This window comes from Chlamydotis macqueenii, chromosome 5 (assembly GCF_036417535.1).
Source record: "Chlamydotis macqueenii isolate bChlMac1 chromosome 5, bChlMac1.mat, whole genome shotgun sequence".
NCBI lineage: Eukaryota > Metazoa > Chordata > Aves > Otidiformes > Otididae > Chlamydotis > Chlamydotis macqueenii.
The window spans coordinates 47,954,621-47,980,750 of NC_141560.1; positions in this window are offsets into that span (position 1 = coordinate 47,954,621).

The window sequence follows — 26,130 nt, forward strand, 5'->3', positions numbered from 1 at the left end:
ACAAGTCTATGGGGCCAGATGGGAACCACCCAAGGGTACTGAGGGAGCTGGCGAAAGTGCTCACCAAACCACTTTCCATCATTTTCCAGTAGTCCTGGCTAACCAGGGAGGTCTCAGTTGGCTGGAAGTTCGCAGATGTCATGCCTATCTGCAAAAAAGGCCAGAAGGATGATCCAGGGATTTACAGGCCTGTCAGTTTGACCTCGGTGCCAAGGAAGGTTATGGAGCCAATCATCTTGAGAGCCATCACGTGGCACATACAGGACAAGCAGGTGATCAGGCCCAGTTAGCATGGGTTTATGAAAGGCAGATCCTGCTTGACTAACCTAATCTCCTTCTATGACAAGGTGACCCACTTAGTGGATGAGGGAAAGCCTGTGCACCCTCAGTAAGTTTGCAGATGATATCAAGCTGGGTGGGAGTGCTGATCTACTTGAGAATAGAAAGACTCTACAGAGGAGTCTAGATAGGCTGGATCAATGAGCCAAAGCCAATTGTATGAGGTTCCACAAGGCTAAGTGTTGGGTCCTGCACTTGGATCACAAAGTGACCCATACAAAGCTACAGGCTTAGGGAAGAGTGGCTGGAACACTGCCAAGCAGAAAGGACTTTGGTTGTTGGTTGATAGTTGGCTGAATATGAGCTGGCATTGTGCCCAGGTGGCCAAGAAGGCCAGTAGCATCCTGGCTTGTATCAGAAAAAGTGTGGCCAGCAGGACTAGGGAAGTGATCGTCCTGCTGTAGTCAGCATTGGTGAATCCACACCTCAAATATTGTGTTCAGTTTTGGGCTGCTTACTACAAGAAAGACATTTTGGTCCTGGAGCGTGTCCAAAGAAGAGCAACAAAGTTGGTGAAGGGTCTAGAGCACAAGTCTTATGAAGACCACCTGAGGAAACTGAGGTTGTTTAGTTTGGAGAAAAGGAGGCTGAGGGGAGACTTTATCGTTCTCCACAACTACCCGAAAGGAGGTTGTAGCAAGATTGGTGTCAGTCTCTGCAAGTAATAGGACGAGAGAAAACAGCCTCAAGTTGTTCCATGGGAAGTTTAGATTGGATTAGATTTTTATTTCTTCACTGAAAGGGTTGTCAAGAATTGGACAAGGCTGTCCAGGGAAGTGGTTGAGTGACGATCCTTGGAGGTATTTAAAAGATGTGTAGATGTGGCACCTAGGGACATGGTTTAATGGTGGACTTGGCAGTGTTAGGTTAATAGTTGGACTTGATGATCTTAAAGGTCTTTTCCAACCTGAACGATTCTATGATTGTATTCTATGATTAATTAATACTCACAGTGAGTAGTTACTAATAACATACTACCAGGCTAAACATTTGCATGCTCATAATGCAGTCATGTCTTAAGTCTCTGCTGGTAAGGCAGTCATCAGAGAGGAGGTGAAGATGTGTTCTCTGTTGCCTAAAGTGTTGCTGCATTACTGTGTTCAACTGAAAGCTTTTTTTTCCTAGACATTTGCTTTCCTATTTTTTTTTCCTGTATCATTTCATACCATTGCTTTTCTCTCAGGTGTTTGAGTTAGCAACTATTGCCATGTCTGATTCTGTGTTTGTTCTTTCTTACGTTGCATAGCCTTAGCTTTTGTTCTTTCTTACAGCTTAATGAGCCAAGGTCAGAAAGCTGTGTTTGAAAAAAAAAACAGGCTTTGGATCACACACAGCTGAATTCTCAGGTTGAGTTACAGTAGTACTATGTCTGAATGATCAAAACTTTGAGGTCTGTAGATCCAACCCTAAGTATAAGGAACTGCTCTCTTTCAGAATCTGTACTACTGTCCCTCTCTGAGAATTATCAGGGTAAAATCTAATTCTCTTACACTCTCTCCTTCACTGTAATTGTAATTTACACACTGAAGAAATTGAAGATTTTGTATTACTTAATTACATTTTTGTTGTATAAGTAGATTTTATTATGTATGTAAGTTAGGAGTAGAAACATCTCTAATAAGAACGCTTAATTGCAAATATACAAATACGGCACACATGATTGAATAATAAGCTACCAGGGAATGGAAGAAGTTACATTTGCATCATAAAAAAAAAAAAAACAACCAGAAAAAGACTGGGGTTTAGAGCTTGCTATAATATGAGAAGAGTCATCTAGACAAAAAAATTTTCCTAAAATGGACCATTTCATTATTTAGCAGACATTTTTCAGTAAGACAATAGCAATCAATGTTTGCAGAACAATTATGTTGGTACACTCAGTTTATAAGTTTTTTTATGCTGATTGCCCCCTCAAATCTGTGGATATCTGGAAAGAAATTTAAGTGCTTGAAGGTTTGACAGCAGACTATTTGGCCTTGGCCTCAAGCTTATATTTTCTAGAAACAGAGACAGCTTGGGTTTTAAGCAGAATTTATATTATTTTAGCTTTTGTTCTACCTTCATTTTGGTGACATTACTGTTCGAATTAACAGCTCTCCTTTTTCTTTATAAATGACTGATTTAAAAGAAGCAGGAAGTTATTCCAACTGAGAATGTAAAGGTTTTTAGCTGAGGTTAGACTTTCGAACTTTGAATGTTAATCAAAAACTATGTACTACATTTTGGGTTGACATCATTATATTTACCATGCATTAAAAATAGAACTATGACGGTTAGGCAGAAATTCTGATCTTCTAAATTCGAAATACATTTTTATTAGCAAAGTACAAACTGATCCACAGGCTCACATAATAAGCAGTGCTTTCCTACTCTTGTTTGCCAGTATAAAGTGTTGCAGTAATGTGTATTTTAAATATTACACATTCTTATGCAAATGGTAAATCCCCCAAAATTATACAAGGACTGTAATTCTATATGCTAGATTCTTTGCATAAATTATTCTCAAATGTTCTAAGTAGACAAGTCTTTGGTCAAATTAATTTACCTTTTACATGTGGCTTATAACCCCTAGAACAGACCACTGCATATTAATTTGTTCACTCTTCTATTGCAATTTGTCATTAGCAACATTTTAGAATAATAGAATCATAGAATGGTTAGCGTTGGAAAAGACCTTCAAAGGTCATCTAGTCCAACGCCCCTGCAAGAAGCAGGGACATCCCCAACTAGATCAGGTTGCTCAGAGCCTCATCCAAACTGGCCTTGAATGTTTCCAGGGATGGGACATCCACCACCTCTCTGGGCAACAGTTTTCAGTGTTCTACAACCCTCATTGTAAAAAAATTTTCCTAATATCTAATCTACCTCCCTCTATTTTAAAACCATTACTCCTCGTTCTATCACCAGAGGGCCTACTGAACAGCCTCTCCCCATCTTCCTTGTAGGCCGCCTTGAGGTACCGGAAGACTGCTATCAGGTCTCCCTGGAGCCTCCTCTTCTCCAGGCTGAACAGCCCCAGCTCTCTCAGCCTGTCCTCATAGGAAAGGTGCTCCAGCCCTCTGATCATCTTTGTGGCCCTCCTCTGGACCTTCTCCAACTGGTCCATGTCCTTCCTGTGTTGGGGGCTCCAGAACTGGACACAGTACTCCAGGTGGGGTCTCTCCAGGGCAGAGTAGAGGGGGAGAATCACCTCCCTTGACCTGCTGGCCACGCTCCTCTTGATGCAGCCCAGGATGCGGTTGGCCTTCTGGGCCGCAAGGGCGTATTGCTGGCTCATGTTGAACTTCTTGTCCACGATCACTCCCAAGTCCTTCTCCTCAGGGCTGGTCTTGATCCATTCTCTGCCCAGCCTGTATTTGTGCCTGGGATTTCCACAACCCAGGGATTCTCTCCTTAATGTTCCTCCTGAATATCTGGTAGATTTAAACTGAACCCGTTGCTATGTTTCATGTTAATATCAGGGCACTCAATGGATCAAAGAGCTTTGCAAGAATTTTCTCTTGACATCATAGAATCATAGAACTCTTAGGGTTGGAAGGGAACTTCAAAGGTCATCTAGTCCAACCCCCCTGCAAGGAATAGGGACATCTTCAACTAGATCAAGTTGCTCAGAGCCTCATCCAACCTCACGTTTCCAGGGATAACTGTTATACTTCCAGTGATAACATCAACAGTTCCTTTCTTCATTTTGTTTTATGATAATTTATTTCCCAATTTGCTAAAACTTTGCATAAACAAGGTAACTAAAACCATTTGAATAGTGACAGATTGACATCAACAAACTTTCAAATACAAATTCAGTATATGTAAAATGTCCTGCTCAATTCTTTCTTCCTCATGTTGTGCTACATATTTTTCAAGCTTGATCCTTGGTCTGAAAAAGGAGTGAATAATTTTTTTACAGTAATAATACTTGCCAGATGTATAAGTTCTGAATAATTTCTTCCTTAAAGAAAAAATATATGTATATATATGTTGAATTCTTTGTTGTAGCTCCAGTGGAAACAGTGACATAAAACAGAATCCACCCGAACTTCTTTCTATTCTGTAGCATATCTACTTCCAAAGAACATGATTTTGTGATATGAACACTGGGATCTAATATACCCATTGTATCTTTAATTCTATAAAACATTGTTCTTCATAAGGACTCCTCATTTTGATCAGACAAAATTGTGAAGTAAGCATTTATGATCATTCTACACTTGAATATAAGAAACTAGTGTCCAGTGATTTCTTTTAAAAGATACAACTTTTCACTCTGCTATTAGTAGGTATTTTAACTTAAGCACCTTTTTTCTCCTCCTTGGAAAAGACTTATTTATCGAAGGTGTTTATTTTTCCAAAATTTACAGCAATCTCTACAGGCACTAAGCAGTCTTCCAGCCTTTGCTGTTCAAAACTGACATTCTCTTTTGTCCTCAGGACAAGTGCCATTTTCTCAACAGGTGTATTAATGCTTGGGGAATGTCAAAAGACAATTAGAAATCACCTATTTGTGAAAGGATGTCATATTTCCAAGCACGATTGAAAGCCCTCCCACTACTTTGTCCTGATATCTTATTTCCCTGCCACTCTCACAGCTTCACGTTAGTTACACACTGCTTGACACAGCCATATTCGTCAAATAGACTATTTTAAGCTACTATCCAACCATTTACATTGTCTAAACTTGTCATGAACTTCACAAGTATTTTTCCAGCTTCTCACTATAAAGAAACAAATAGTAGCGAGGCTTACTGTGACTATAGCCACAGAAAGAAATCTTTCATACTCAATGTGAAAGTCTAGGTGATTACAGCTAACTGTTGTATCAGCAGAGTTTGAATATTTAAAGTTACAGAGAGGTTGTGCTGCCAGTTCTCACCAACTTTACAGTGCTACACTTTCCCTGTCCATTCCTTGTCTGTCCTCTGCCCTCACTGCAACATCCTCAATCCCAGTATGAAGAGTATTACCCTCCAGTAGGTGAGGCAGAGGTGAGCAGGTAAGACTTGACTCAATCTTTGTTATTCCTGACACACATCCATCATTGCTTCTGCCCCTTCCTTCCCTTTCTTTTAAAACCAGCACTCACTCTACTGATCCTGCAGCTACCATCTGGGCAGGTGCTACCCCTGCCACGAAAAGTTTTCCAAGCAGCAGCAGGTCCTGGAGTCATTCACCTTGTGGGTTGAATGGTGTCCTGGAGGTACTAGTGAAGGTGGCATTAACTTGTTCTATTCTATGTTTTATACAGAGACCAAGGCATCAGTACACTCCAACAATTACTGATAAAGCAAGTTCTCTATCCTAAAGCAAGTCTTCCCCAGAAAAGACAGTGCTAAGTCAGCATGTCTAGGCTCAGAAGTAACATACTGATTATATTGGCAGCTATACACTTTTATCTTTCTCCAGTGCTGGTCAGCAACTGCAGTAGGCATTTCATTGAAAAATTCCACTGGTTTTTGATACAATAGTTGAAGGAAATCTTGGACAGGAACTACACTAGCTCATATATACACGCAAAGAGCTACTTGGTACATACAGCAGTTGTTGCTGCCATCTTTACTTGGAGCTTAAATTTCCTAAAACAGGTAGACATTTAATTTAATGATGGCAGTTCAAAATGTCTGATTACCTATAAAGTTCAATTCATATCATAACCTGTTTACTTGCAATGTCTGTGAAATCAAGAACAAGCAGCTGGGTCACTGGACACTCTTATATAGAATCATAGAACTGTTAGGGTTGGAGGGGACCTTCAAAGGTCATCTAGTCCAACTCCCCTGCAAGAAGCAGGGACATCTTCAACTAGATCAGGTTGCTCAGAGCCCTGTCCAACCTGGTCTTGAATGTTTCCAGGGATGGGGCATCAACCACCTCTCTGGGCAACCTGTTCCAGTGTTCTACCACCATCATTTAAAAAAATATTTTCCTAATATCTAATCTAAATCTACCTCCCTCTATTTCAGAACCATTACCCCTTGTCCTGTCACAACAGGCCATACTGAAGAGTTTCTCTCCATCTTTCCTGTAGGCCTCCTCGAGGTACTGGAAGACTGCTATAAGGTCTCCTCGGAGCCTTCTCTTCTCCAGGCTGAACAGCCCCAACTCCCTCAGCCTGCACTCACAGGAGAGGTGCTCCAGCCCTCTGATCATCTTTGCGGCCCTCCTCTGGACCCTCTCCAACGGGTCCATATCCTTCTTATGGTCCATGACCTTCTCCTCTGGTCCAGGTCTACTGCTCCAGAACAGGACGCAGTACTCCAGGTGAGGTCATCAAAGGACCAATGCATCCAAAGCTCTTCAGAAGAGTGTCTGTTTGATGTTGTATGACTAGACTATAATAAAACACCTTCTGCTTACAGACTTGTCCTTTAGTATGTGATATACCTTGGCTCAAGTTACCAGCTACTTTCCACGGAATGTTTCAGTTTGAAACAGGAAGCTTGTGATGATATCCCATGATGTACTTTTACTTTCAGGGACAGAGGGCCCAATTTGCATAAGTGGGAAGAGTGGTTATGCTTTATTTCAATGTTAGCCGATGACAAACTGTTCATAAGAAGTAGACTATTACCTTTCTCAGAAGACAGTAGTAAAAGGTATTCCCCAACTAATAGATTTGATTCCAGTACACCAGATTCTAATGGGCTTGTCATTATCATATCTTAATTTTTTTTACCAAGTTGTTACTAACTATTAAAATGCAGATATTTTTCTTCCTGCTTTTTGTGAGTCTGCAGTGAGCATGCAGAAGATGTCATGAACATTCAGTGTTTACTTCCATGTTATACTCCCTATTTGCTTTAATAGTATCAGTACAGAATCTCATAGTTTTTTCTCTTAGGTGTAATGGTAGATATGAAAGTAAACTTACATGATCTGGTGTATATATATATGAGTGAGACTCCGTTTTTCCTGAAGAAACAAGTGAACTCCATTATCTGTGTGTTACCTTATTTGATACTACTCATTCTTATATGTATTTTCCAGTTGCATAGACATGAGATGCTGGTTCATCTAAAATCATTCAGCAGATTTGTGGCAAATTGGAAAATAGAGATCAAAAGCACTCTTCTCTGACTGCTAGGTAAAATGAATTGGCCTAACGTAGGGTTTATGACTCAGCAAGTGGAGAGTCCCCCTCTCTTTTTTTCTGAGGGAATTACAGTTAAAAATGAAACAAAAAAATATCTCAAATAGTTTGAGGTCATTCTTGCTGTTTGTTTTCTAATCACCTATTAATTTTCATAAAGTAAAAATGGGCATAAATATTATAATAGTATGTTAATCTTCTATCCCTAAGCTTCCATTTAATTGCTTGAAGGGTGATGCATTTGGATCTGATACTTATTTACTAGGGATAATTGCTTAGCCACTTACTGTATTAATATTGACAGATGTCCCAGAGAGATAATAAGTGAAAGCTTATCAGTAGTCTGCAGTCATTTAATGTTAGCACATAATGCCACTTAATACATATTGACTTCCACATTTAGCTTCTCTGGCAAACAGAAGAACATCATGAGAGACTTTTACAGAGTTATTTTCATCAAATAAATGTAAAATTACATGGGAATAAACTTGCTTTCTAAAATGACAAATTTAATATTTTATTCCACTAATAGGGAAAAAAAATAACATTAAAAGCTAGTTTATAATGTGCATTTATAAAATAGATGACTCCAGGTGGTTCTGGAAAAGCTTTTAAACACTAATTATGATAGGAATTCTCCTCTCAAAGGCTGTATAAAATTCAGAGAATTAGGGGGATACAAGTTTTTCAACAAAATTTCCCCTCTAAAAATTCATGAGGAAAAGAAAGAAACAAATACTGATAAACTCATTCACTTCACCCCTACAGGGAGTGTTGCATTCTTCCAAGATATATTCTAAAGTGTTTCCTGGTCTAGATATAAAAACTTTGAGTGACTAATCTCTACAGCTGCCCTTGGGTGGTTCTCTCTCTCTCACACATGTGAAGAACTTTCAATACTTATTTTTGCAACGTAAATACTAGTAGTAGTAGTAAAAAAAAAATAAAGGAGAGAATGTTTATTGTTTTTTTGAGGACTGTGAAACAGTATTAAAACATATGTTGTACAGGTGCATGTTTCTGCCACACGGTTCATCTAATATACAGTAAAAAAGCAGTATGAATATATGAATATAACATGTCTTAACACACCCTTAGCAACTCTTATCATGTAGTAATAGCTAAATTAAAATGAAGTATTCTGAAAGTTATCCAGGAGCTCGATATTTATATGACTCATCTTTGACTCCTATCAAATTTGAAAAATGTAGGTAAAAATATTTAGAGAAATTGCCTTGTTGCCTGATTTATGTGGTCCTTTGTATACCTTTACTGCAAGGCTTGTCAAGTTTTTACCTTTTCTTAGCCAGAGAATGCTGAAAAGTGCTAAATACATACACATATCAGTAAAAATATAGACAAAAAATACTTCCTTTTATCCAACAGTAGTGCCAGTAGTTGACATCATTATGCTTTTAGTTTTGTTTATTTTGTTTAATATCATCCCCAGCTTGGCCAACATACTTCCATTGCCTTTTAGAAGGGCATAGACTGTTTCAGTAGGAAGAAGCTACTCCGGTTTATTCTATTTTCCTTACTAACTAAAGAACCACCATACCTGGATAGTAAATAATAGCCTGGTTTTATTCACTATGGTTCTTCATCTGTTGCTACAAAATCAACAGTGACTCAGGAGCAGCCATGAGTCACTGCCATTCTCTTGAGGAAACCCACGTCAAATGAAGTAATACAGTGAACCGTGTATCACACTGTGAATGAACACTGTGTGGGGTAAATGCACTGAAGAAGTTGTCTGTAAAGGAAGTGGCAAGAAGGGTTGGTTTGGAATAGGACAATATGTGAACAAATTATTCAGTAAATGGAGCCTTTTGTTTTATTTGCATATCAAGCACCAAAGTGGATTGGAGCCTTAACCCAGTAAGCACAGTAGTGTGGACTGGGAGAATTTAGTAACAGGGAGGAGTAGCTTGATTGTTTATTATTGGATAAGAGTAAAATATGCAAGTTAATTACAGATTTTATTCACTAATTCAAAATATAATCTTATTTAAACCCATCTCAGAAGAAAAACTCTGTGAGTGACTGTTCATTAAGTCAGGATGACTGGGAAATGGCTACACACCTCAAGCTAAGCATTGTTTTGCCATATGAGCCCTTTATGCCTATCATTACTTCTGAGCACCTTTGTCAGGAACAAGAGAAAGAAATGACAATTTTAGGGACAAGATACAAACACAGACATCCTCATAACACCCTGTTATTATCCTCTGAGGATAACAGCTGAGGAAATAAGTTCTGATAATTAAAAAAATAAAAGAGCCCAGAGGGAGGAACTCCTTCCTGCTGAGAGAAGGTAAGGTGGTTGACTTTCCCATAAAGATGAAGAGGTCTCTCAGAGATTAGGATGCATTTCAGATAAAGACTTAGGTGTGCTTATAACAGTACTGATTACTAGGGATGCTGCTAGCTGGGTGGTAGTTTTAAAATCACAATAATCTTGATTTCTTTGTAGAAATCAATATTATTTTTAAGAAAGTAATCTTCAGTTTTATGCTGTGGTAAAGAAACATATTGGTACAAAGTGTATACAGAGCTACAGGAAAAAAACATTTAAGCTAAGATCTATAGTTAGAGTTCTCATAATTGAATTCTCTGTAACTTATTCTTTACCCAAGAATAGGCCAACAGACTGTGAACACAATGATTAAAAAATGAAGACAATTTATAATTAAAGGTATCAGCATGCACAATCAATTTTGTCTTTTCCACTTCTATCAAGCTGTTCAGCCTAGAGATTCTGTGTTTATCACTATCCATGGATGACTACATATTTTTGAAAATGTCTAAATATTTTTTTTTGTTTTGGTGTGATCGTTACTTCATTTAGTGTCCTGTAGAAAGACTTGCATTTTTAACATGATTGGCAGACAGCCCTGAAAGTCTTGGCCACTGATCTTTGCTCAATGGATGTTGCAGGTTCCTATACAAACTGTCTGGATAAGGCTGAGTTCAAATAGTAACAGCGAGATTCCCTTCCTCTTTAAATAAGGAAGTAAAAAGGTGGAAGTGTGGGATAAAGTTGGTATTACCTTTATTCCCGATATTTTATTCATATTTGAAGAGTAAATGTGTCTGGCTTAAGGTTTTGTGATGGATAGCTATCTGACAATATATAGAAATATGGAAGTGCTTGAAAGTGAGTAAAACTTAACAGAACTTAACAGAAGTGAGTATAACTTTGGGAGCAAAATACCTGTAAGCTCCGTGAGTATGGCTACTGATTTACAATAAAATTATTAATTTAAGCTGCCCTTTGTGTCAATTGCTCTTTGAGAAGGAAAACTAATCTCAGTCAGCAACAGTCAAGTACTGTTCTGAAAGACACAGCTTTAAGTATTTTTTTCATGCAAGGTATAGAATTGACTGGAGCTTGCAGGTGTTTTGCGTTAAATATGAATATCAATGTAAACCATTTGGTAAGATTACTATTTAAAAATATTGAATTTCACCTCCCTTTTCACTTTTCTTACCCAGTTTGAACAGGAAATGGCAAGATTAAGACAGAAATATTTTAATTTCCTCAAGTGTAATATATGACTGTAACAATCCTAGTGAAGATTGACTTCTCTTTCAATATTCCTCAGTGCCAGTCATGAAGAAACAATCAGAAGTGCCACAGCATTTTTTTTTTCAAAGAAGCTGGAATGTTCTAATCATGTTAAATCTGGTCAGGCTAGCAAAAATAGACTCAATGAGAAGATACCTCCTCTGCTTATTTGTGTTTTCTCTGAATTTAATACTGATTAAAAGGTTTCATTTCCACTGTTATTTCACCCTGTTGTATCAGAGCATAATTACCCATACAAGGGCAAGAAATGAGGAAAAGATAAGAAGTACACAGGCAACAAATATCTTCCTTCATATTACTTGATTATTTTTTTTTTAACAAAGGAGACATTGACAGGTTCCAGATTCTTAACACTTCATATGGATAAGAAGCAAATCCTCACCATTAGAAAACCAGTACTACAAAGTAAGTTCAATGTAGTTCTACAAAATTCTTTAAAGCCCAAAAGGCAGCAATTTAATGACTTGTTTTTTAATTATACAATTTACAGACTCTAAAAGGCCAGGATAAAAAAAAAAAAGAAACTGAACAGTTTAATCAAGCCTAAGGCATCTGTTTAAACCACTGGCTGCACTTCAGTAAAGCATCTGAATGTGCGCTTAACTATTTATTTTCAATTTTTTTTTCTGTCTTAGTCAAGGCATATTTAGTTTGAATTGTGAAATGTGTTGCTCCTGGATGATTAAGTTCAATAAGGAAGAGAGAGCATGAAGATTACAAATTACACCTAGTGTAAAAAGAAGCTAAAAGCACTTGTATAGAAAACTCTAACTTTGTGTGTCTCTATATATATATATAAACATACACCATGCACATCATGCAGTGTTAAATTTTCTAGCTTTGCTCATGGCTATTGGAAATACTAATTAGTAACATACATCCCAAGGACTTGTTTATCACTCTTGACCCTATTATTTTGATTATCAGATATAGCAGAGAGGCTGTGCTTGTTGCTTTTGTAGAAAATCTCCCTGAGACACAGAAAAAAAAACAACATAAGTGTATGTTTGTGACTCTGACAAAATATCTGAGGCTACATTATCGAAGTAAAGAATTGTTATTAACATAATTTTTCTTCAGACAAGAAAGTTACCCTTCAATAAACCAATAGCTAGTTCAGAATAATTTTGGGATTGCCTATCCTATTTCACAAGTTCAAAATTTTCTTTAGTCAGCTGAATCTTTATTTCTGTCTATGACCACTGACAATCTTCCTAGCATGCACATTCTCTTGAACATACTGCTGTTGAACTAGCTTCACCTAGACTTGCGTCCCTGCTGTGTCTATTTGCTACAGACAATCAACGAAAAGTTTGGAGGTTAGTTGAGTTCTGCTTTACCAATACTATACTTGCATGTCTCTGCTTAAAATTTCTTCTATATGTGTGAAATTTCATTTAATTTTATTAGTTTCTGGACTAGGAGTTAACCTCATATTTGATGATCTTTTTGATTATTCTAATGCTGCCATTTGTTCTCATCTTATTTCACGGAGTAATATTGTTGAAAGTGTGTCTTCAGCTTATTCACATTTAAACACCTACCTGTCTGTCCAGTGTCTAGATAGTAAACCTTACAACTTAGGGGTCTAGTCAAGTAATTTACAACCACAGTGTATGTTTAATTTGAATCTTCCCTTTTTGTAGCAGGTTCCACATTCATCTGCTATCACCTGCAGATCCTAATGTTCAAAATCGGCCAGACATTTCCCTTGGCTGATGAATTGTACTTTCCTGGAAGCATGGTGCTTTGGTACCAATGAAACTTTTTGAGATATAACTCAAGAACTAAACGGACATAACTCAAGAACTAAATCTCTCTCCAGAAAGATACAATTTGTACCTGAATATTTGAAGCAGTACTTCTTCAGGGGCACTATTTCCCTTAAAAGAACCTTCACTTTGGCTTTGTAATCTGATCTTGTTCTTCCCTGAAATTTCTTTAACCTCTGTGGAGGAATGGACTTCCCAGCAGCTCATTTCACTTACGTGAGTGCTGAGGTGAGCCAGTGAGGCAGCTGAGCCAGTGTTTTGGAGTCTTACAAGTGTAAAAACAAAAACTGAAAAAGGTTTATCTTAGCAGTAGAACAGTCAATAACTGCAGGCCTCTGCTTGTCTTTTTTTAATCATTTTCTCTCTCGGGATAACCATTTTGAACCATATAAACTTGATCCTACTATGTAGCTCTAAAAGGGTTAGAATATACTCCCTATAGCTGTTTCCTAGGGAAAACTTACAGCCTTCTAGCACTACCTCTGCCTCTCCTTACCCAGAGTTACTAGGTTTTGGTTTTGTTTTGTTTTTTTTTTACTTGATTTGCAAAGTGAATAGTTTGACAAACAGTTTCAAGTCAAGAAAAAAATCTTAAAGTAAATCTGGTAAATGGTATTGACTGAAGACAAACATCATCATTACATCTAAATATTTCCTTTTGATACTGACAAACAATGTTCTGAGAAAAATTTTCCCATAAAATTTACTAAGTTTTGACGTGTACAAAATATTCTCAGAAATATAAAATACATTATTTTGCTCAACTAGAGATGCCATTGTTCCCGTAAACTCAGTGATTCCTTTTTTTCAAATAAAATAAAACCCACCTTTACTACTAGATGCCCTCTATGTTCCTTCCCTTCTTCTACTTTCCCAGTTACTTTCCAAGTAGTTTTTTTTTTAATTGGGAGAAAGTGATATTACAGCTGATACTACTAATAGCAATAATGGATTAGAAAGCTAATTGGCTATCATAGGGGAAAAAAAAAAAAGTAGCTATCCATTTTATTAGTGTATCAAGTGAATGTAATTTCTTAATCTGAAATTCTTAAATATATAGCCTCAAGCTCATATTGGTCAACTCCACACTTCTCCATATTTTCCTATTAAGACAGGTGAAGTTTTTATGCGTATTTAATTTTTCCAAACAGAAGGAGTTAAATTCTGCCTAAGAAAGACTGAGAAAGTGTGGTGGTTTAGCCTGGATCACCACACAGTTTCTTATTCACCCTCCCCCTACCCAGTGGTTCAGGGGAGAGAAATTGGGAAGAAAGGAAAAACTCGTGGGTTGAGATAAAAACAGTTTACTAAAAATACTAAAAACTACAAAGCTAACAGGATATAAGGATATTAATATCTACAAAATATACAAAATGAACAATGTACAATTTCTCACCACCCGATGTCCGAATGACCAACGCAGCCCGTCCTGAGCAGCTATCACAGGAACAACACCGAGCAGCAAGCAAAGGGGGAGAGCAAGCTAGCAAGGTAGAGGGAACGATGCCAGCAAGCAAGAGAGAAGAAAAGAATGCCAAGGGTGCCCGAACGGATACCCGACAAGAAAAGGAATAACTGAAAATGATGCCCCCTCCCATGGGCAACCCCCACTTATATACTGAGCATGACGTTTATGGGATGGAATACTCTCTTTGGCCAGTTTGGATCAATTATTCTGTCTGTCTTTTGCCCAGCTTCCCGCATCTGCACGTTAACGAGACCTTAACGAGACTTGGAAAGCCAGACAGTGTCCTTGGTCTCATTAACAACAACTCGTATCATCAGAATGTTTTTATCAACATTCTTCACACACAAAATCCAAAACACACCGGCTACTGAGAAGAAAATTAACTCCATCCCTGCTAAAACCAGGACAGAAAGCAAGTAGAAAACCTCCTGATGTTACAGATATGTGAAGTGTGGTGTGGCGAGAAAATGAGCATATTAAACTAACAGAAATGACACTTCTGTTGTACTGTATTAGATACAGGCAATTTCATTCAAGCAGCTTCATTCTATTGCTTAGGCTTAAATCTGTAGTGGATTAAATAGAAACATTCAAGGTTCTCAAGTCTCAGTTGTTTTACATGTAATGTTCTCACGGAAAACAAATAACAGGAGACTCACACCAGGAAAAATCAGAATTTGTAAGCTGTAGCTTTCATGCTGTGTGACTACATTTCTTTTTGAAGTCTGTGTTGCATTTGGGCACAAGAGTTGCGGTTCTATAACTTTCTGGAGATACGTTTGAGCTTACACCATCACTTAAATTTGGACTTTTCACATAGCCGATCAGGAAAATTCAGATGACTAAGTAAAAAGAATATTACTTTGTCCCTGAAAAAGTATCCAGAAATTCCTGGGAATTGTTTTTCAGCGTACCATATATGATTTTGCAAGCTAATGATGGATAACTGTTCAAGATTTAAAAAACAAATTAAAAAAAAACCCTGTAATGCTTATGCATTGTTATATTAAAGGAACGGAAACCCGGACGTGTTACAGAGCACAAAGTGGCAAGGAAAATACTTTTATGATTTTTTAAAGAAGCAGGAATGCAATAGCCTAGTTGCTTTGTAATGTATTGACGAAACATTGCTCTTTGTCATTCTATTCACAGAGCTTCCATTAGCTGTTTTACCTTCTTGCAGCAAAAAATAGTCTGAGTATCTGTTAGATAATATGGAATGTAGGATATGTGGCATGTACTCCCAAGGAACTTAGGTTTTATGGTATGAAAACTTTCTCCTACTAGAGCAGCAGCAGTGTCAATAGGCTTGCAACTTGACTGTTAATTCTTAGCACTATAAAATTGATTTTGGTAGCATGTGATAGCAATTAGATCTCATTTTCATACTGCCCTTAAAAAAAAAAAATTAAGAGTAAGCTCTGACTCCAGTAATATGTTTTAATAGACAATAATTCTTCTGTGTTCATTAACTGAAAACATCAACTCAAGGATTTAACCAGACTTGCTCTAATAAAGCAAAACACTTTAAGATTCAACTAAGCATATTTGTAAAATGATTTTTCAAAAAAAAAATAACAAGATGAAAAAGGAATCAACATCCCCTTTAAGTTATTTTAAAGTTTTTTTCTGTTATTTCAAATACCTTAAAAATGATTCATAAAAAGCCAATTAAAAGCTAGCCTGTTACCTCAGCAGGAGAGATTCATATATCCCTTCAGTACAGTCTTCACTGAGGTATGATGAAATGGGGTAGAGGTAAAGAAACAGTGAGTTTCTAGACTTAAAAGTGACAAAGTATCTAGTTACTCCTCATAGCAACTGAAGGGGAAAAATCAATTATAATGTCTCTGCATCTAAAAGTACGTCTCATACCTCTGCATGGTGCATTATCATCAGAGCTGAGCAGATGAGAGAGCAAAGGGGGAATGGGAGACTGAAGAAGTGATCACCAGAGGACGTATTAGAAATTTAGCAAGCTGAAAGCAATTTCAGCCAGAAAGCAAGCAAGAAAAATGTTTTGATGTTAATCCATTCATGCTTCACCATTTGACTTGCAGTCAGGGCCATCTGCTTTGTAGCTTACTTACTGAGAGCAGGTAAAAACTTTTATGCCTGATTCTGACATCTCATCACGCTGAAGTAAACCACAAATTAATCAAATAAAATCAGCCCAGATGTATTTATATAAGATTAGTGTAAAAATAAGATCCCTTATACCCAGTGGTATTTCTGTGACATAAATCCGTGGGATTTATAGCTATTTCTTACAGAGATCCGTCAGTCCTTTGGACAGAATTCATAAATGCCATTCAGAGCAGTTCCTTAACCGCAAGCGGTTTTATTCTTGTCTACTTGCTCTTCTAAGAGGGGAGTAAGGACTCTACTGTCCCTTCCTGAGGGGCATATATTCATCCTAGGCAAACTCTTTCGTAAGAGCTGTTTGGTTTGAGTTCTGGATGAAAGGGTCTTGGTTCTTACTGTTTTCCAACCAGGTCAGTCTGTCCAATTAGAGTAGGAAGCAAAAAGTCTGCCCCAATAATCATACCCACTCTTTGCCTGTGATCAGTGCAAGCTTTGACTGCAAAGGAACGCCAGCGTGTCTGCTCTTGCCATGCTGCAGTCAATTACACTTTGCTACGGCTCTGTTAGGATATCTAATGCTCTTTAACTTGCTCTGCAGAAAGTGTGGCCATTTCATATAGAAGATTCAAGGGATGCCATTCTGTGATGGCCAGACAAGGCATAAGCAGTTATTTTAGAGATCGACACTTTGCCAGTTCAAAGTGTACTTCACTTTAAGCACATTGCTAGATAAGTAGAAGATACTGAAGTGCTGCATGTCACATCTAGCCACCAAGTCTTGTTCATGTGATTTTGGTAGTGTTTCTTTAAGAATATCACCCTGCCTGTGTTCTCTGTGTGCAGCATAGTTTGTCTCCCCCTTTTACACTCCATTGACCCTCCGTCTGCAAAAAAAAGAAAAAAAAAAAAAGCTTGTTACCTTCAGAAACCTAACTCAGAGAAACCCATTTTCTCTGTGAAGAAAGACAGCTAAGCCAAGGCCATTAAAAGGTTGAGTTCAAGGCAGCAAAATTACAATTCTGAAGAACCAGCCACCACCTTGAAATACTGTGCTTGTGGTGAAACTACCGCAAATGGCTATTTTTCCACTAACTTAATTGGTACTTCACCCAACCAGAGTAGGATTCATTCTTTCATAGTTTTCTGTTCAGTCACTAGGAAAAGACTCTATTAGCTGCTATGATGTATGCTAAACCTTTAGTTGGTTAACAGGATCTAGCAATTTGTTCAGTTCATCTAGTTGAGGCAAAATCAGACAAAAACTTCAGTCTCCTTTGGTGCATCAAATGAGCTGCAGACACAACTGTCAGTAGAAAAGAACTGATTCAGTGCATTTGACTTAATATTTTGGACTTCATTACTAGGGCCAGAACTCAACAGACAGAAGGGTGCCCCCCCCCACAGCCACCCTTGTGGTGAGAGATATCTTCCAATAACATGCTTACCAGAATTTTCATTCTGCTACCATTTTTTCCCAAAGTTTGTTATTTTTATGTTCTAGAAAGATTTCAGTTGGCATGTGTAACACTGTTCAGATACAAGATTTTGACCCATCTGTAGCAATTGTGGAACACCTTGTTAGAATGAAATAAGGATGTGAAAAACAGAAGCTTAAAATGAAAGTATGATACAAGAGAGTCTTCTCGATTATTTCACTTTAAAAAGTAGAGCTCAGTACTTACTTCTACCAGTAATTACTTAGAAGAAATGGTATTTTTACAGGTTACAGATATCTGAAAGCAGTGTGAAAAAGATGTATCTAAAATATGTCCATGAGGATGAGTCTTGGCATTCCTTCACTCTATCTGTTAACTAAATTATAGAACAGAAAGAGCTAGAAATTATATGTGGAGAGATATTTAAGCAAGATTTCTGGTTTTAAAAGCTCCAGACAAGCAAGGTCTTCATCTGAGGTCAATTACTGCAGCTTAAAGCCCTATTGGACTACACAGCTTGGCATTTAGTGTAAAAATACCAGATAGAGATCTTCTAAAATAAGATGCTTATTTGTCCATGGCTTCTGAATCATTTGAGTTTTTCCTGTGACAATTTCCTAGCTTATACTTGTCACAGGGGAAAAAATAACTTGAATTGTAAACATTAAGAGCTGTCTGTAGGAGTGAATGTCCGAAATTAAACTGTTGAACTCTCAAACAGAGCCTACTGCTTACTAGCTGCAACTGCTATGGGCTGCTTGTAAATTTTGAGAACACCAGGTCTAAACAAAAGTGGCATGTCCCCAATTCTCCAGTTAATCAGGACATGAGACAGGAGAGGCTGCTTACATGATGTGCTTCTACATACAGATTATTCAGGTTGGGAACATGGAGGGCTTGGGGTTATGAAAAGAAGAGCAGGTGGTGGAAAAGAAGAGTTCCCTAAATGAAGTAGTCTTCATAAGAGGAAGGGAACATGGAAAGTAGAAGGTGAAGGTCCTGGCTGGAGGAAAGATCTTGGAAGTGAGGGAAGATCCTGAAGATCAGACAGCTGCTTGGAGTCAGATGCTAGGAGCCCCCCAGGGACCTTGACTGGTGATGCCCAAGACAGGTGACTGTAAGCAGCAGCACAGCAGCTGATACGACTTTCTGTCTGACCATCCTGGGCCAGGAGGGACCTCCCAGATGGGAAGTCCAGGGCTGGAGAGCTGAGGACGAGCAAGTAAGTGAGCGCATGAGATCATCAAGCAGAATAAAACCTCAGATCTTGATTCTTAAATATACTCCAGTACCCAGGTTCCCTATGGGATGTGGTTTACTCCATCCTATCCATAACATAAGTGGTGTCAGGAGTGGGATGCTATCAGCGAACCTTGACGTAATAGCATTAAGGGATTCCTCCAGCAGCAGTGTGTGTATGTCTGTGGGTGTCTGCATGTCTGTGTGTGTGCGGGTGGCAGGTGGCAGGTGCAGAGCTTACCAGCCTGTTGGGGTCTATCGAGCTTGGCGGGAGACCTCACTGGGGATTTAACATGCTGGTAACCACGATGCTTCTGAGGCAGCAAGTGTAGTTGTTGGGCATTTAATTTGGTGCATTTTTCTGCATAGAAAGTGACGAAGAATGGACACTGGTCTCTAAGACAATCAAAGAAAGCAAAGCAGAGACTAATGCCCTGGTGTCATCCATATTAGTAAGCACATAAATATTTTAGTCTTAATTTTCATTGATTTTATTTGTATCTGTTTCCATTGTTGATTTCTCAGGAGGCAAGAAGATGCTTCTTTTATGTGACCAATTTAATTCTCAAAATAGGACAAACTGTGAGGTGGTCTTACTCTGAATTTATCCATGTGACTCGATTTTGCCAATTACATACACATGTAAACATGGAAAGCAGTAACAGAGAAAATTTGGAGTGGTAGGTGAAATTCCACAACGTCTACGTGTGGACTGAATGGAAATGACCTGGATTAATTCCAGTATTAAATCAGAAAAAAAAAAAAAGAAGAAAGGAAGAAAGGAGGGAAGAAGAAAAGCAAGACACAAAAGAAGAAAGAAAGAACAGAGGAAAGATGAAGAACAAGTCATATGCAGGAACATGCTAGGAAGTTAGTTGTGTTTTCTTAAATTAGACAACAAATACATCCAGAAGAGTTTCATGAGCCATAATTCAAGTCCTATAAAAACAAGAAGTGCAAGTACACTTCTGCTCTGTGTCTTAACACATTTTCTCTGTATGTAGGGAACAATAAGCCATAATCATTTAATGCCCCTCAATGTTTTTATGATTTCTTGGTTTCTTTCTAACATTTGGTTCTCTGAGTTGTACATATCCACTTACTTTTTACTGTAGGGCTTAAAAGTAATGATTGTGTTGATTTGCAAATAGTTAACTGTAAAAAAAACCCAACCCTTGTTGGCATTGTTAGAGGCTACGATTTTTCTCTAACAAACAAGAAAAAAAAAAAAGAATTTTTTTTGTTTTGGAAAATGTGCTTGGAATTGCTTTAGATTTTGCAAGATACAGTAGCAGATTTGTTAAAGTATGGACTAGTCAAACATTACTATCACCATTTAAGACTCTGCCAAGATTTTATGTCCATGAACACAGCTTTACTATGTGATCTCAAGATCATTCACTTGAACCTTTCCACAGATTATTGCAGGGAAAGCAAATATTAAACCCTTTGTATCAGACTCACGGTGATTTAATGGCAAGTTCAGTAATGGCCCTTCTTAATATTTTTCTATGCCTCTTCTTAATATTTTTCTATGCCTCAGAGAGTAGGGATTTGGCCACATTGCCTTCAGGGTGGATTATTCAATTTTTTGAATGCTAGTATGCATCACAACTCCCTTTTTATTCCCTGTTGAGTTATAGGAAGATCAGTGTTCCCATTCTTAGAAAGGAGGGCAATCTGTTTAAATAATAAGCAGTGGGAAATTAGTTTATGATTCAAAATCAAGTTTGGAACCTGGGCTCGGGAGCTAAAAGCTGATTAGATATATCCTTAACGGAAATATTGCCATAGAAACTGAGGGAATCCTTGCTAGCTGTTAAAAGCACAAAGATAGGACTTAGTTTAAATTTGGGGGGCTTTTTATTATTATAAAATCCTTGCAGTTTCAGCAGAAGCAATGTCTATAATCCCCTGAGATTTATGCCTTTATTTAAAATTTCATCCTTCATGAAGTACTAACCTCTATAAACTTCTCTTGCCTGCAGAAGCATTCATTACTTCATCATAATAAAACTTATTTCAAGGTACATTAGGCTTCTTCAGCCAGAACACTAATATGATATCTTTGGTTCAAACAAACAAACAAACAGACAAAAATGTTGATGGGAGGGACCTCTCTTTCATTCAGCACTCAGTGAGTTGAGACTGTTTCAAAATCTCTAGTTGGCTTCAGATTTATTAACTGTATTGTGCTTTGCCCTCTACTTTAATTGTACTGAAGAAAGTGATTCATGTAGTTTTAAGTGCAAACTTATGTCAGAAAAGTACCTCAAGAAAAAATAAACAATTCCAAAAATAAGAAAAAAGTAAGATGCAAATTGGAATTTTCATAAAGAAGAAAAGGAATATCCAGATTTTAATCAGTCATTTATCTGATCAAAAGATATATGTGTTAAAAATTCTGAGATGTGTCTTAAGGTGCCTATTAAATTGCTATGTGCCTATTAAATTAACAGATATTCATGTAAGATCAACTACAAAATTTATTTTCCATTATGCACAAAAGATGCATTTCGTGTTTCACCTACATAACTAAAAGAATAGGTTTAACTGACTCTAAAATAGCATCTCAAAACTATGGGGCTTTTTTTTTGTCAGTTCCTGTCTCTTGCATGGCCATTTTGAAATCAGGCTCTGTGAACACTGTACAAGAGCCAAAAAAAAAAAAAAAAAAAATTCTGGTTCAAACCTAAGATTTCTGAAGTAGGAGATTTGCTTTCAAAATTTGATCCTGGACACTGGCTTTGCTCAACTTTGAGTAAAGGAACAATGTGCATCAGTTGATCAAGGATGACTTCAAATACAGAAAACTACATTGGATGCCACTTCAACACAATTGCTTTTCTGATCCAAAATATAACTTTTAAGAGTGCATTAGTACAAAATGAAATAAGGACATTCAGTCTATGAAAGCAAAGAAGTGGAAGTAATTTGTTCACAAAAATGCTATACAGAATCACTTTCTAAATGGACCAAAAAATAAACCATACTTCAAAGGACCCTTGATAATGTCAATGTGAAAAATGAAAGAGTTAATTTAGTTTATTCTCCTCTTTCAGTGCTATGAGATTATTGTGGTTAAACCCTACTCAGGAACCAAGTATCACACAGCTGCTCATTCACCCTCCTTGGGAGAATGAGGGAGAGAACTGGAAAGAAAGGAAAACTTGTTGGTTGAGATAAAGACAGTTTATTAGGAGAGAAAAGAAAGAAAGAGTAATAATAATAAATATATTAATGATGATAATAATAAAATACAGGAATAATAAAATATACATAAAGAGCAATGCATGATTTCTCGCCAATTGATGACCCAACAACCAGTACAGCCCATCCCAAGTAGCGACCATGGAACTGAACCAAGAGCAATATCAGAATGACCTCAAGAGAAAGAGAAAGCAAGAAAGTTGCCTAGCAACCAGCCCCATCTAATATACTGAGCATGATATCTATACATGATATAGAATACTTCCTTTGGCCAGTTTGAGTCAACTGTACTGGCTATACCCCTCCCAGCTTCTTGCACCTGCACATTAGTAAAACCTGGGAAGCTGAGAAAACTCCTTGATCTCTTAGCAAAATGAATAACATCAGTGTGTTATCAACATTCTTCACATACCAAATCGAAAACACAGTAGCTACTGGGAAGAAAATTAGATCCATCTCAGCCTACACCAGGACAGTACTCTTACAAAAGATGAGGAGCAGGAAGCCCAAGAACTAAGGCACAATTTCTTGTCAGTCCATTATTCTTAGTTAATTTTAAGTTCATGACACTACAGAAACACTTAAAATAGATACTACTCTTTTTTTTTTTTTTTTTTTTCCTGTATGCTTGGGCAAAGTTTTTGAAGAGTACAATGCCAATTTTAAAAAGAGAGAAAGAACTCCAAGAAAAAAAAGCTTGTTTTGCATGCCTATGTGACTTACGGTTTCATAAAACACAAGGATCTCATTCTGGAAAAAAATCATTTTCATATGTGTGACACAATACATCAAGTGAAACACTGAAGAAAAATTTAATTTTGTTTTTCAGAGCTATAGACATCAGATTATAGTATTCATGATATCTCATAGTAATAGAGGAAAAGGAGGTACAATATTCCATAATCATTTTCTTAAACAGGTTGCCACCAAACTGCCCCTGTGAATTATGTAGAAGACTGATCAATAAATGCATTGCCTTCCTTATCTGTGAAATGCAATCTCATCTTTGGTTTTAAAGCAAAACCGACACATACATATACACAAATACCCCAGCCATTCACCTCCACTCATTTTAATTGAACGCTAATGTGTGTTGGTCTCTCAGCACTCTGTACAGATAACAAAACTCCTTTAAACTCTGTAAGCTATGAACTCTGTTTCCAAAGACACAGCATCTTCTCTGGGATTCTTCTTCAAAAACTGTCATGGCTTAATTTTTTTCCCCTTTTCTTTTCTAGTCCTGTGCAATGCTCCAAAGATTCTTCTTTCAGCTTCCTAGAGAGGCAGAAAGAGGTTTCTCTATTTCTCTCTTTTGTCCCCTGCATTGAGATAAACTTGAGTGGCAGACAGTTGGGGGGATTAAAATTGGAAGAAAATAACTTCAGATCAAATATTTAGCTGATATCTTTTCTCCTAGATTATCAGCAGGAGATGTGAAAACATGTTTTTGGGTAAATCACTGTTCAGCAAATCACTTTTGATTGCAAAGTGACTGTAAAAATTTTAATAAGGTGTAACAGCTAGCAACTGTACTTCAAAAAAAATCTAGGAATGACTGACTGCTAGAAATATAGATAAAAAGTTGCTATTTTTTATTTCAATTAAAGTTAAGTTAAAAAAAAACTGACCGTACTTTGCTGTTGGTAGCATCATTATACAAGCTGTGTAGTGTAGAGTGAAGCCCTGACACGGCTAAGGTCAATCCACACAGCAGGAGTAGCAGCAGGCTCTCAAATGTGCATAGGCTGCTACGTTTTTATCTTGAGATAACTGTCAGAGACATGGGGAGTGGGAGCCAAGATGAGATTTCTGACTGCAGCCCTGCCTGTTGCCCCCCCGAGGATGTGGGCCCATTTGCATCCTGCACTAGGCATAAGCAGCGGGGTTTGGGCAGCAGGACTGCTGGGCACCCCGGACTGAGGGGGTACGATATGCCCTGGGCTGGTTCCAGATGCTCCTGAGTGGATGAGAGCAACTACTGCCTGCCAAAAACTTCAGACAATGGGAGGAGCGCATAGCACCTCATGCAAACTTATTTAAAAATTGTGGTAATGCCCATTTGAGGGCTATTGGAGGAGTCATGTGCCAGGGGCCGTTGTTGGGGCAGCAGGGGAGCTCTGTGCCTGCGAGATGTGCCACCATTGGCGACAAATGCCGGGGCAGTTATGACAGCAGCAGGTGGAGAATGCAGGTAACGGCCAGCCCAGGCATGACCTAGGGTCAGAGTAGCTGGGGTTGCCTGGAGACTCTGGAGGAAACCATCATCCTGGTGCTGGGAAGTCGCATGGCCATGGTGATGTGCCATCTGTGCATGAGGGAAGGGGTGTGTGCAACACATGGGCAGGCGAGAAAGGGGTAGCCCGAGGGGATCTGCAGAGGCACTAGCTCTGGGAAGGTGGTTAGAAATAGCTGAGATTAGTCCTATTCCGAGCCCCTGCCCCAGTGGCCCAGAGCCCAGGCTCTTACCCTGTGCAGAGTAGCGACCGAGAGCTCTGAGATCCCCAAGAGCATGTGCTGCATTTCTGCAGCTCGCTGTGCCCTCGAGCAGATTGCTAGAGGAAGCGGGGCCGCCTAGCAGAGTGGGATCAGTCTGATGTCCTTTGCCAGGGCAATGCACTGCTAACATAGGTGTTGGCCAGCGCTCAGGACGGGTGGGTGGCCACTGGAGTGGGCGAATGGCGAGCAGATGGAAAACAGAGCTCTTGTCCTAGCTCCAGTGGCCAACCTATGGAAAAGAGAGAGCCCGCTCCCCAGAGCATGACAATTCAGTGGTCATTTACTCCGCCACAGTCAAGAACAATGCCTGCACTATGTAATAAAAATTCCGATTATGATGATGTTAAACCAATAATCTCAACTTTAGTTGAGTGGAGATTGTAATGGATATATTTCTACTACTGTAGCCTTTTTGGTTTTGTTACAGTATTAACCCTTATAGCCTAGTCTGTAAGCATAAGGGGATGGAGCTTCTGAAGAGTAAATACAATAGAGTAAACTCTGATAACCTGTTTACTGGAGCAAGGAGTGGGATTCTGCTGCATGTATATGCGCATAGTACCAATGTCAATTATTGTCTGAAAATAAGGGAAGATTTTTTAACACATGTATGTTAAGCTTGTGATAATGTTAAAAGAACTTAAAATGGATGGATATTCAAAATATTATTGAGTAATCTATTTCACAGAGGTGTGAAGGCTGGAATGTATTTGGTATAAATAGCAGAATTTCAGTACTGGTGTCTGCAGGGTGACCTGTATCGGGGAAAAGACTGTCACCTGTCCTGAGCCAATCACAGGTAGTTCCAGCCTGAAATAAATGAAAATAACTCATTGCATGCCAAAGCTTCCTCTGCTCAGAGGAACACATCGAGCTGCTCTAATATGTTTAAGAAAGGGCAATAGCTGCTACGGGCAGGAGACAAAGACCTGAGACCATAAAAAAAGAAAGATGTAAGGAGATGCAAAGAGACCTGAAGATGCATCTGGAGAAAAAGGAGGAAGCAAAGGAGACATGGAAGGGGACACTGTTTGGGGCACAGATGGAGATGCTCTCTCAGAAGGAAGTGCTCCATGGCAGAGACATATGCCTCTGAGGGGACTGCAGCCCAAAGGTGACCCATGCCAAAGCAAAAATATCCCTGTAGATAAGCCATGCCAGAGTAGGAACACTCCCAAAGGGACTGTGGCCTGTAGGTGAGCTACACTGGAAGAGATACTCCACTGAAGGGCCTGTAACCCATACTGGAGAAAAGGAGCAGTGAGAACTGAGGAGCAGTGGAGGAAAAGAGTAAGAGGCATGAAGGAATAACAGAAAGAAATGGTTATGCACCTACCTCAACCTCTTGCTCCACCTGTTGCCTCCCCAATGGAGCTGGAAGGGCCTGACTTTAATATTCAGTGAAAACAAGAGAA